We start from the raw sequence: 13,249 nt of genomic DNA, 5'->3' as shown, positions 1-13,249 counted from the left end.
GCAGGTCTTACCACTAGGAGAGCAAGGGAACCAGTTGACTAGGGGCACTTTCCAATGTTTGTTTATTTATTTTAAATAAACAAAATGGCTGCAGCCTTTCTTTACTTAAAGTAAATAAGCAGCCTGAGTAACCTTCCATTCAAAGTAGGTGTAACTGTGGGACCCTATGGGTGATGTGCTGTTCACCTGACCGAACTGTTGATTTTTTAGGATTTCTGCTTTACCGCACCCTTAATTTATGTATGTATGTATGTATGTATGTATGTATGTATTTATTTATTTATTATTTATTTTTATTTGTTCACCATGATGGTCCATCTGAGCAAAATCTGCCCCTTTCAGTGGAGTCCCAAGGAGAAGGCTGCATATATAACAAGAAAATTAGCATGTAATTAGATTGTTACATGTAGTAAATTTAAATGACATTAACACATATCAAACATAGTCAGCAGTTACTTATTTACAGAATAATCTTCAAGTTTAGGCAATAGAGTTATAAGACAGAAAATATATAAATCATTCTTTATTTCCAGTACAAAAAGAAAAGAAAATAATCAAAAAGTAAGAAAGAAGGAATGGATTAAAATAATACTCTATCAAGACATCATCCTCTCTTACAAGTGCAGAACCAAGTGGTTACAATGTAGTTTGGACTGCTGAAAAACATTAGACAATTTAAACCAAGCCCACCTCCAATTTTACTTATACAGGAGAATTCCCTGGATTGTGGGTAAACAATTTATTGCAGTTTGATTAATAACATTTCCTAGTGATCATGTCCCTGGCTTTACTCAAAACTGAATCACATCTATGGAGAATTGAGTACTGTAAGGGACCAACAGTCTACCCTCAAATTGTGAAATGAACAGATGAAGGATTGGTTAAGAACTTTTTTGTTGTCAGCACTCAATTAATGAGATGCCAGATTACTCTGTACTCACAGGTTGGGCAGCTACAGCCTAGAGTTGAGTCTCAGTAACTTTAAATGCAAGGATAATATTTATTTGAACAAGAAAAACAGCTTTTTGCTTTACTTTAATGTAAATAATTTTTCTCATTTAAAATACTTAATCCTTCAGATGAAACATTAAACTGAGGCCCCATCTGGTTGAGTTGGTGGTAGCTCAGGTTGGTGTTAAAGATCCCATGGTACCTATCGAAACAAGTAGAATTCCTTTATACACAAAAAGAACTATTATTTGCAACATATTTACATACTTACAAATATTTACAAATGTACACATATATAGATATACAAATTTATTTACACATATTCATAATTTCCTTTACAAACATACTAAATGTCCATCCCTATTAGACCCTCACTCCTCTTTTCCATAACCATCATCTGATTTTACTTAATATTGTTGCAAAAATCCATTTACCATTAAACATAATTTAATTTGTTCTTTCACTCCAAATAACCCATATAACATAAAATAACTTTTTTATCTATTCTGTTAACATATTCTTTACTTCTACTTTTATAATATCCGTATATAATCATATCCATGCTTATTTATCTACTGCTTTTACATCTTCAAAAAAATCTTCTTTACATAGTTTTCCCCATAACTGTTTTACTTTTTACATTTCAGTAACACGTTCTATAGTTTCTTCTTCTTGATAATGTAAACATATTCTATCACTTTTCTTTTTATATGGTATATTTCTTTTTACTGGCAGTTTATCTATTACCAGCCTCCACAAAAAAATCTTGACATTCCACTTTCTGATTACACCATTTGCTTCTTATTTAAATTGTTTTCATTTATTAGATTTTCCCATGGTTTCACATAGTAATGTTTTATCATTACATTCTTATATGATACCTTTCTATCTTTCTCTATATCATCATTTTTTTATTTTCCAGAAAAATATTTTTTCTTAATGACATTGTATTTCTTAATTTTTTACCATATCTCAACAGTCATCATACTTATATTTATACAATTTTACTACTAATCTCTCATCGTTTTCATTAATCCACTTTAACATTTTGTACAAATTTAATGAAGTAGCATATACCACTGGGTTAATTAACTCTAAACCTCCTTCCTCTTTATTTACATATAAAACTCCTCTTTTTACTGGATTTAATGTAGAACCACATATTAAAGAAAATAAATATTGGTACTAATTCCTTTTCCGATACTGTTGCTGCTATTTTTCCCATCAGTACTGAATTTGTTAAATAAGCCTTTTTCTGGATGATAATTTTTATGTTCTCCAGAAAAGACACATTTATTTTATTTATTCTTTTGTTCTTTTTTCCCATTGGATTCTACTTACATCTTTATTCCTAAATTTTATACCTAACACAGAAACTTAATTCATTGTAAAATATATACTCCCTAGCTTTACTACATCATCTGAACCTTTACTTTTCTGTTTATTTAAAGCCATCCATATCGCTTCTAGATACCCGTTTGCACAAATTATTGCTTCTTTTATCCAATTTTTGTGTTTTTTTGCAATTATTATAATATCATCTGCATATGTTAACAGAACTGGAATTCTTAAACCTTCAGGCATTATATAATCCACCTCCTTCATTTTGTGATTTATTTCACATACTATCACATTAATAACTAATGCAAAGTGTGTACAACTCATTGGATACATCTGTTATACACCACTCTTCATATGTACCTCTTGACACCAGCTATTTACAAGTATTTTTACTTTGTTGTTACTATACACTGATTTATCTAATTTCCTAACTTTCTCATTTGTATTATATTCTGTCATTATCACCCACAAGATTGCATGTCCAGTTGTATCAAATGCCTTGTTAAGGTCTCCTGTCAATATTTTCACTTCTTCTTTTCTATTCATAATATCATCCACAATTTCTCTAACTATCTGTACTTTCCACTTTATACTATATATATTATCTTCCATAATATTTTCCATTTTAGTTTCAAATATCTTTTGTATTATTTTCATAAAGATGTTGTAATCATTATTATTTAATACTATCTGTCTCTAGTTTTTTAATTATCTTCTATCTTCCTTCTTCCAAATGAATTTAAGTATTCCATGACATGATTCTTTATATATAAAACCTTCATTTAACCACTCATTGAAAATCTTTAAAAAATATTTGTTGACAGTCCCTTAAATTTTTATATCCTATTTCATCTGGTCCTGCAGCTGAATCTATATTTACTTCTCCTAATATTTTATCTAACTAATTTTAAAAAATCTCCTTTTCAAATTCTTTATTATCTTTTTCTGTTAACTTTTTACTTTCCATGTTTTTCATTACCTTCTTTTTTCTTTAAATATTTCTTATACATATTATACTAAACTAACCATAATCTTTTCCTGAGTGCTTTCTATTTATTCTTTCACATGTTTTATTTCTCTCATTACACTGTCATCTTTCTTTATTAATCTGCTTAGGTAACTTGATGCTTCTTCTCTTTTTCCTTGTAAAATATCAATGCTTATATAACAAGTCTTGCATTTTTTTATTCATTTCTTTCATATATTTTTTCTTTCACAAAATACTTTTATCATTATGTTGTAAATATGTCAATTCATCATTACATGTTCTTTTATATTTTTCTTTCTCTACTTTTCTGACATCATATTTCTTCTGAAAAAAAAACATTTTTCTACTTTTCCTTAAATATCATCCACCATTCAGACCAGTTTTTATAAAATGTTCTCATAGTACTATGATCTTTCTATAACTGTATTACTAATCTTGTTCCTTCTTCATTCCATGCTTTCTCAGTTATCATTTTTATTCCTTTGCCTAATTTATATATTCCTTGTTTTCCTTTATCTCTAGCCATATTGCAAGATGATCAGAAAATCCTGTTTCAATTACCTCCCCTTTTCCTATAACTAAACCTTCTGATACTATAAAATAATCAATTTCAGTTCTATACATTTCCCCTTGTAAGTCCATGAATTTTTGTCCCAAAGTTTTAACTTCCCATATCTTATAACTTCTAAAATGTTTCTTATGTCATTTCCTTTCTTTTTATGCTTGCCTCTTAAATCACTTTTAAAACCTCTTACTATAATATTCATATTTAGCACTATATATATATATATATATAGAGAGAGAGAGAGAGAGAGAGAGTCTAAAATCTGATGAAATAAGCTTTCCCTTTCTTTACAATTAGTATAAACTTATACAATTATAATTCTGTACACTTGTTCTTTCCATTTTAAATTGACAATGGTTAATATTCCCAATTTTGCTAAAGTTACACCTAATATCTTTACTGTATTTCTAGGGAATGTAGCTCTTCAAGAACATCTCTCATTTCCCAAATTCCAGATTATCTTTTCTCCCTATAGTTTCTCTGTTTGTAATCTTTCTTCATTTGTTAAAAATCTTGTGTCTTCTAATATAATTATATCTACATCACATGTATTAAACCACTCAAAAATCCCTATTCTTCTGACTGTATTCTTAATACTATTCACATTTATAGAAAGCATTCTACATTTTTCATTTTTCCTTTGATTCATGGTTTCATAGGTTCATAATGAATTATTAGGCTAGCTTTCTTAATAGGCCATTCTAAGCCTAGTCAATTTCCTCTCCCAAAAGTGTACCTTCTGTCTATGAGTCAAACACCTTAACCATTGTACCAGTAATTACCTATATGTATTCTTTTCCATCCATTTCCTTACTTTTTCCTTTTGTCCTTATCCCCTTAAATTCTCTTTTTCTGTCTTTACCCTTTTACCAATGGAATTATTTTTTTTATTTTACTACCTCACAGTTCATGTCTTCTTCATCACTTATTTTAGAATCTTCTATGTCATCTTTATTATTTGTTTCTCATCTAATTTTTCTTCTATTTCTTCTATTTCTAAAATTTCTTCTCTTTGTTTACTTTCTTCTCTTTCTTTTTCTTTTTCCTTACTCTTACTTTCATTTTTGCAATCCGCCCATAAATGTCCTCTACTATTGTTACATTTATAACATTTCAATTCACATTTTTGCATCATGTCACATTTTCACACAGATATAACACTTTCTTTTGTGAATTTTACTTATCAAATGTCCTTCTTTTCCACAAAAATAACATGTTTTGGGTTGTCCCTGGTATTTTAAGACACCCCCATTCCCCTCCATATTTATTATCTATTTCTATTTCTTTTTATAATACAAAATTACAATCCCAGCCCACCAGTCCATAATCCTCTTTTGTCATTAACTTCTTTACATAAAGTTTTCAAATGTCCTTTCAAAGTCTCTCTCTTTCTTCCTATGTTCAAAACTGTACATGGGTTTTCTTTTTTGCTTCCCTGTTAAATGCTTTTATTGTATAAATATTCCATAGGTTACAGTTTTTCTATTTTCATATTCTCCAGGAAAATTATCCATTGAAAAAGCAGCCCCAAATATAATGTCACAAAATGTCTCTTTGTTAACAAGAATAAATGCTCTTACCTCATGTGCTTTTATACCCAAAGGAGCTATTAAATTGTCCCACACTTCATACCCGTCTATTTTTTGTCTTCTTTACTTTGAATCCTTACCACATTCTTCTGTTTTTCCTTTTCCCTTCTTTACTGCCACTCCCCTTCTGCCTTCTTTTTCTTTCTTTGCATATGTTTTCTTTTCCATCTCACCACTATTGTTCAGGAATGTATTTGCATCATCCTTTTGTATTTTCTCCATACTGTTCCCCAAGAAACATCTCCTTCAATTTCTGTCTCATTCTGCCTCACCATTTCTTTAAGTAAATCATTATGCAACCCTCACAACTGGAGGGTTGTAATTATGTATTCACAATTTGCTGACTCATATCCATCAAACAGATTTCTTTGAAACATCTCATCCGAATCCTGCACATGTTTTTAAGACTCAATATTTGCTTTCTCCTCCATTTCTTTCACCTCTCAATCATCTCCTTCTCTCTTCATCTGCCTCCCTGTTTCTCCAGGCTGCCTCTGTGTCCAAAATGGGAACAAGAAGTGCTCCTCCAAAATGGGTCCCACTCAGAATAATGACAAGTAGGGAAAGTTCCCCTATGCCCTGGACAAATTTCTTCTAGTAGTATAAATAGCATCTCAGGTCTCCCCTGAAAATAAGCTACTAGCCTAGCGGGACTGACCCAGTCAACAAAGGATAAACAAATAATAGTAGTAATGGAAACTACAAATTCAGTATCATAATTAAGCTATGTTGTAACAACAGTACTGTATATAGTCTTCTTTTCAAAAACTGTAAGCTCAACTGAGATAAGATAGTTTGCTAACACTGCATGTATGGAAAGAAGAACAGCATGATCAGTGTTGTAGGTGTGATTGAGTTAAAGATAAATGAAAATAATAAACAAGCTTCTAGGGAACATAAGCAGTCAGAGTACAGTTACTTAAGGCTGTCTCACTTCAAAATAGTGTTAACTCACTTGACCCTTTTCTTTGTTGCTATAAAGGAAATTTTTGCATTAAAAAGATTGCAGAGCATGCATACTTGAAATCTCATCTCCAATCCTGCAGTCTGATTTGTTGTTTAGACTGTGGGTGGAATGACAAGCAACAGAAAGACTGCAACTTTTAAACAGGAAGTAGATGAGATAGATGTAAAATAGCAGTTAATGTTTGGAGGATGAGGTAAGTATTTTTGTGCTAGCAAACAAACAGATACTGGGAGAAGTGGATGCCACTTTGCAGGACCAGTCTTGGAGTGAATTATTTACTGTTGCTGATTGTCAATTGTTTATGTATATGAAATGAACTTGGAATACATTACCTTGGCCACTATATTATTTTTAATTGTATTATAGTTAGGTGTTTGAGATGTATAAAGTTAGAAAAGTAGTCAAATTAATTACTGCAGCTGGGAGCTATTTGTGGATGAAAACTACCTCTAATTCTGCTGTTCTAACTTTCCAGGACTAATGTTAGTTATGTGAAGCAAGTTAGAATACTTTACTTCATCTAGTCTATGTGTGAAACAGATGTCTGGGTTGTACACAGTCAGCAAAGTAACTATAATTGCTGGATGGTTATTTGTCTGTCTACATATGAAAGTGACTGATCCTGTTATTGTTTTCTCAGCTTAAATAGTCAACTTGACTTTGCATGGTGATATACATTTGTATGAAGTAAGCTGGTATAATTTACAATAGCTACTGTGTGCCTGTGTGAAGCAAACATGAAATATTTTACTTTGGCCATTATTATTTTATTTTTACCACAGTATTACATCTGAAATATGCAAAGTCAACAAACTGTCTTTAATAGCTGGGTATGGGGCTGTCTATGGATAAAAATGACTTACCTTGTTGTTGTGCTCAAGTTAAATAGTCATTAATCTGGCTTTGCAGGCCTGGTATGCATTTGTATAAGGTAAGTTGCAATATTTTACAATAGGCATTTTTTTAATCAGAAACAGACATCTGAGGTGTAGATGGTCAACAAAGCAGCTCTAATTGATGATTACAAAGGTTGTCTGTGGACAAAAGGGACTTACTCTGCTATTATTGTATCACTATTATAGGAACAGCATCATACAATGTACTGTGTATGCTAAGATTCAGTGTAAAACAGTCATTGCTATGGTCTATACTTGTATGTGCATGTGTATGTCTGTGTGTGTGGGGGGGGGGGTGAGTGTGTCTGCATCAGTGTATATTTGGATGTATTGCAATGTATGTAAGATTAACAAGTTGTCCATAATTTATTTCACTTTTTATCAAAGTCAGATGTCAGAGCTGTGCACAATAAACAGCTGTCTTTAGTGATCTGGGCAGGACATGTGTGAAAGTAAGTGATCACTGACATAATGGCACAGCAAGAATAGCTACTGTTTCTCAATGCTTGTTTCTGTGGTGAAGTTCGTAGCTGCGGTTCCTTCTTTATAAAATCTGCATATTCTCTTTGTGTATGTGTGGGCTTTATTCATATGCTGTGATTTCCTCTGACACCCTAAAATTCACCATATGATAATTTGAGCTCATCCAGTTTGCCTGTGAGAGAGAAAAATGCATGCATGCACGCGAGTACACTTTGTGTGTGTGTGTGTGTGTGTGTGTGTGTGTGTGTGTGTGTGTGTGTGTGTGTGTGTGTGTGTGTGTGTGTATGTGTGTGTGTGTATGTGTGTGTGTGTGCATGCGATTCTGTGAATGCATGCGTGTCTATGTGTCTGTCTATCTGTTGGTATCCGTGTGTGTGTGAGTCTGTCTGTCTGTCTGTGCACCTGGATGTGTCTGTAAATGTATGACACATAGAAAAAAGTAGGCAAAACATTTCAAAAAGAGCAGTAAATAGGAAGGGAGGTAATATGACTAATAATGTTCTGATTGCCTGAAACAAAGCTGTATGCAGATAAACAGCCTGCAACTGCAAAAATTGGGAATGGTTTGTGATGCGGAGATAAATAGTTTGGGGTTGGTTCTGTTAATAATCTTCACTACATGTGGCAAGTAATCTCTAGGTAAAGAATTGACACAGGTCTCACCAGTCCAGGAAGGGTTTCATGTACATGATTGTTTGACTTGACTGTAACACGTGTTCACATTAGTATGAGCTGACCCTCAATAAACAATTTATCCATAAATGAAGGTGTAGTATTGCTGTTTATTTTAAAGAGCATATTTAGTCCTGGTTGACAATATCACATGCATACATGCAATTTCAAGATATGGCATATGGAATAGTATGTTAAGTTTAAATCTATTACTATTTTAGAAATATATAATGTAATTTGCGCCAAATAATGTAATCCACACAGTCAAAGTGTTGTTCATTTCAGTAATGCACTCACATTATAAGAATCTAGGCCATTCATTTGCCATTTACCCACATAATCCAATTGAGGGTCACTCAGTGAATGCAAAGCAGAGAAATTAATCCTGAGCAGGCTACGCAGACACACACACACACACACACACACACACACACACACACACACACACACACACATGCAGGCTTAAAATTCAGTAAAATGGTTACCTGGTCAAAAAAAAATAATTATACATGCATCTGCAGTACTGATAATATTACAAATCACAATGAATGAGCCAGCAAAGCCACATATCTGTTTGGTGTATTTGTATGAGAAGGCACTAGGTTAGCAAATAAACTTATATCATCCTATGCAGTTTAAAAAAGCACAATTTCACTATGTCCATGTGTGTTTTTGCAGATGCTCTAGATTTCTCCCATGATCCTTCAAATTGCCAGTAGGGATGCATGGTTTGTGTGTGTGTGTGTGTGTGTGTGTGTGTGTGTGTGTGTGTGTGTGTGTGTGTGTGTGTGTGTGTGTGTGTGTGCGTGCGTGCACGCACTTGTGATTGTTGGATTCAACCACACATTTCCCAAAAACAACAGGCTCACCATTCTCTGGACTTGTACAAGTGTGATGCATGTGCAGGTCTCCATGTTATACACACACTGCTTTCCAATACCATATACATATTCATTTCTCACCAGCCTAGAGGGATAACTCACTGTGTGAACTAGCAGTAGTCCTGAGCAGTAGTGTGTCTTCTAATCCTATAATTTCTGCTGTAGTCACATGAGGTATTGTACAAGTTCTGGTCTTCCTTCTGACAAAACTGAAGATTTCTAAGTACACTAAATTCTTACTATGAGCAGACTGCACTGGATAGCAGGCATGAACACATACATATCAAGAGCTATACTGTTTCTTGGCTCGAGAATATCAGGGGAGTCAGTGGTGTGATGATCACTAGTACAGACATATACCATCTACGTAACCAAAAACTGAACTGCATGAATCTTCAGTGAAATTAATATTGCTGCCTGCGTCCATTTCAGAATACTGTTCTGTGATTCATGTTGCTTCTCAGTACTCTTTTCCTCAGTTAGACATTTATTTGCATACTTTCAGTGGCAACATACACAGTTCAATGGCTAGTATGCACAGCCCCCAGAATATCAGGCATGGTGTACTAGCTTTTGACTGTACTATGTTGTAGTATTCCAAACTACAATAATACAATATAAAACATAGCTGCACTATATAATTTACTTTGTGGTCCACTTGTATAGACTGTGATGTTGGGTGCATATCCCTAGAGCATTTTGGCACATTGTAACTTCAGTGTGATTATTAAAATTCAGACAAGAATCCACACAGATGTTGTGGTATCTGTGAAAGGAAACCTGTTGCACTGCAGCATTGGCTGGGCTCAGAGTTTTCAAGAGGACATGATGGGTAGCCTTTCTGAATGTTCCAAAGAATAAAACTTATGCTTTTTGCTGTACTGACAGCTGACCATACAGTGAAACCAGTCCCATTATTTTTGAAAGCTGCTTTGAAGAGTGGTTCACGTTATAAATAAATAAACTGATTCCATGAGGAAGTGGTGCCAAATCATCAATGTAGAGAGTTGACTCTGGTTCAAGCAGGTGTTTGTTCAGGTTGTTGATAAAAAGGCATAATAAAAAGGGCATAGAGCCTAGCTTTGGGACACTATTTTAACGATGGCTCCAAATTCTACAGTCACCTGTTTACAGCTGAATTAACTGGCAGACAGTCCAGAAGCAAAGCTCTAATCATGGAGTATCCTCAACAAGACCACAAAATCAACCACGCTGAAGGCCATTTTCATGTGTATGAAGACGGTACCATTCAGTAAGCAGCCCTTATGCTTGTGCAGCTCATATCTGCAATTGAAAGTAGGGAAAGCCTATACTGAACTGTTGCACTCAAACCACATTTATCCAAGAAGTGTTAATGAATTTTTTTTGCAGATGAGCAAGAAAAGCAACTTTTTGCATTTCTTATTCAGCTGAAGTAATTTTCTCACATTAAATATGTTTAATTGTGGCACTAAAGACCACAAATTCAGTGCCACATTTAAGTTTACAGCAAGACAAACATGCTATATGCGGCCTTTCTGACAAGCACTATCAATTTGAATAGGACCAGATAACCCATAAATGCAGCCACTTGTAATACCATAAATATTATTTACTTAGCTATGTACACTGTTTGTTCTGCATTTTATGTAGGCAAAAGTACAGGAAAGCTTAAAGATCATATAATTGAACACACCTCTGAAATACGAAGGTGTGTTACAACCAATGCTTTAACTAAACATATTTTAGAAAAAGGGAGGGACCATGAATTTAAAAAGGGTGATACAGATTGTTTCAAAGAGTATAAGAGGTAAAGACCTGAATAATAAATTAGAGATCTCTGAATATAATTGGATTACACAGTTGCTAGCTGACTCTGAACCAGGAATTAATGCAAAGGTTAGTATAAAACCTGCATTGAAAAGGAAACAGGTATTTTACACTAGTGGTTTATTAGTATTTTATATGCAGTTTAAATATATTTTCACATGCATTTTCTTGCATGTAATTTTAAATGTTTTTTATATATGTTTTTATTTTTCATTTCTGTTTATATGTACTATTTGCACATTTTGAATGCATTTATCTTTGCTTGTGATGAGTGTGCTGTCTCTTTAAGAGTTTTTTTGGCTGTGTCATGTGATCTTCTTAGTTAACTATATAAGTCATTGTGCTAAATGTATTCTTTTGTTATCACACTGAAGAAGGGTAGCCATACCTGAAAGCTTTGTGAATATTGTGGTATATTAAAAGCTTCTACTTCACTGAGCGTTTCCATTGTCTGTATGTATCTGTTGGCTCCTCTATGGAAAAGACATGGCATATGTTTGACCAAAGGTGATTCTGGTTCACATTATTACTTGGCTTCCTGGTATTTTTATTTATTTTATTTACATTTTGTTGGCTGGGTTAGTCCCACTAGTCTAATGGCCTCTAATCAGGGAGATCCCATACTGCTGAAGAGAAATTTGGCCAGGACCCTGGGGAACATCCCCTACACTTTTTGATAAGTGGCATGAGATCTTTACAGCAACTTGAGCTGTCACCACCGTAGACAGATTGGGGGCTTGGTTTATCATTTCATCTCATCTCATCTAAAGTTTGGCGGGTCTATATCACTTCAGCGAATCATCACTTCAATGAATGGCATTTCATCGGAAATGCCATTCATTGAATTTCCCACATGTGGGGGGGCTGTGCCCCCACCTTACCCCCCCCCGCTAATTATATATACCAACTCTGAGATTGCACTACAGAGGGGAAAGGGCAAATTTCCTGATCCTCACTGTACCATGATCTCAGAATGAACAGTTTGACAAATGGCACGTTCAATGTAATTGTGTTGAAAATGCCGTTCGATAAACTGATTTTTCACTGAACTGATAGGGACCCAGGATGGAATACTTAGGGGTGCAGCACCCCATTATACTTCACTACAGCATCAGAACTGGAAACTGAATCCAATTCGTTGGTGTGCAAATAGAACCTAAAGCATTCTGCAACAAAGGTGAGTGCGTGAAAATGAGCAGGTATTGTCAAAGATATGTGGCCCGGAAAAAAACATAAAGTTGGAAGAAAATCCATTACTTGTAGATCTTGATTTCTTGAAGACTAGTTTGCAAAAAAGACTCTGTTTTCAACTGCCATTAAAGAGTGGGTGGTGTAAGTTAAGATACAAATTATTCTTTCTAGCTGTGTTAAAAATGTTTTCCATCAAGAATGCAGCTATTCACTTCAGCTCAGTCTGTAATAGATAAGTCTGTAAGGACTTTCTTCTCTTTTGGGCTATGTGAGTGATGGTTCAGAATCTACAGAGCCTGGAAAAGGTAATGACTGTTGTGAAACTGTCAAACTGGGAGAAGATTGGGAGCCAGAGACTAAATAAGGTGAAGGTGATGTGGTCATGGCCTGTTCTTTGGCTCTTATGCATGGGACAAATGATTTTGAATGGCCACTTTAGAGGACATTGGATTTTAAACTATTGTTTACATTCTCAAAATCTCTAACAACATCAGAGAAGACAAATGCAAAGATCTTAAGTGACTGTTTGGGACCAGGATGATCTCAGATAGCAAAGTACATGTCATTTAGGAATAAATAAGCCATCACACAAACTTTACTAGGAGCCCAGTGCAGACTCCACAGAACTGGTGTGATGTGTTGGTAAAGACAAATAACAGTAAGTAACCAAGCTGCGGTTGTTATTTACAATATCAAACTCTCAATCCCCATACCCCCGCAGGATATACGTTAACATTCATTCCTAGTTCCAAACCCCTGCAGGGCACATGTTAGCACTTATTCCAGGATTCACAACCCTTCTAGACCAATATTAGCAATCCTTGCTGGCTTTACACTTGTAGGGGACTCAGTATTTGAGACTGTTAGACATTGTTTATAGTGTGTGTGTATATGAAACAGTTGATAGTTTTTCCAA

The sequence above is a fragment of the Protopterus annectens genome, chromosome 6.part0, assembly GCF_019279795.1.
Source record: "Protopterus annectens isolate FY-2018-M chromosome 6.part0, PAN1.0, whole genome shotgun sequence".
In the NCBI taxonomy this organism is placed as follows: Eukaryota; Metazoa; Chordata; order Ceratodontiformes; family Protopteridae; genus Protopterus; species Protopterus annectens.
The sequence above is the reverse complement of the archived record's forward strand: the minus strand, read 5'-3'. Positions refer to the sequence as shown.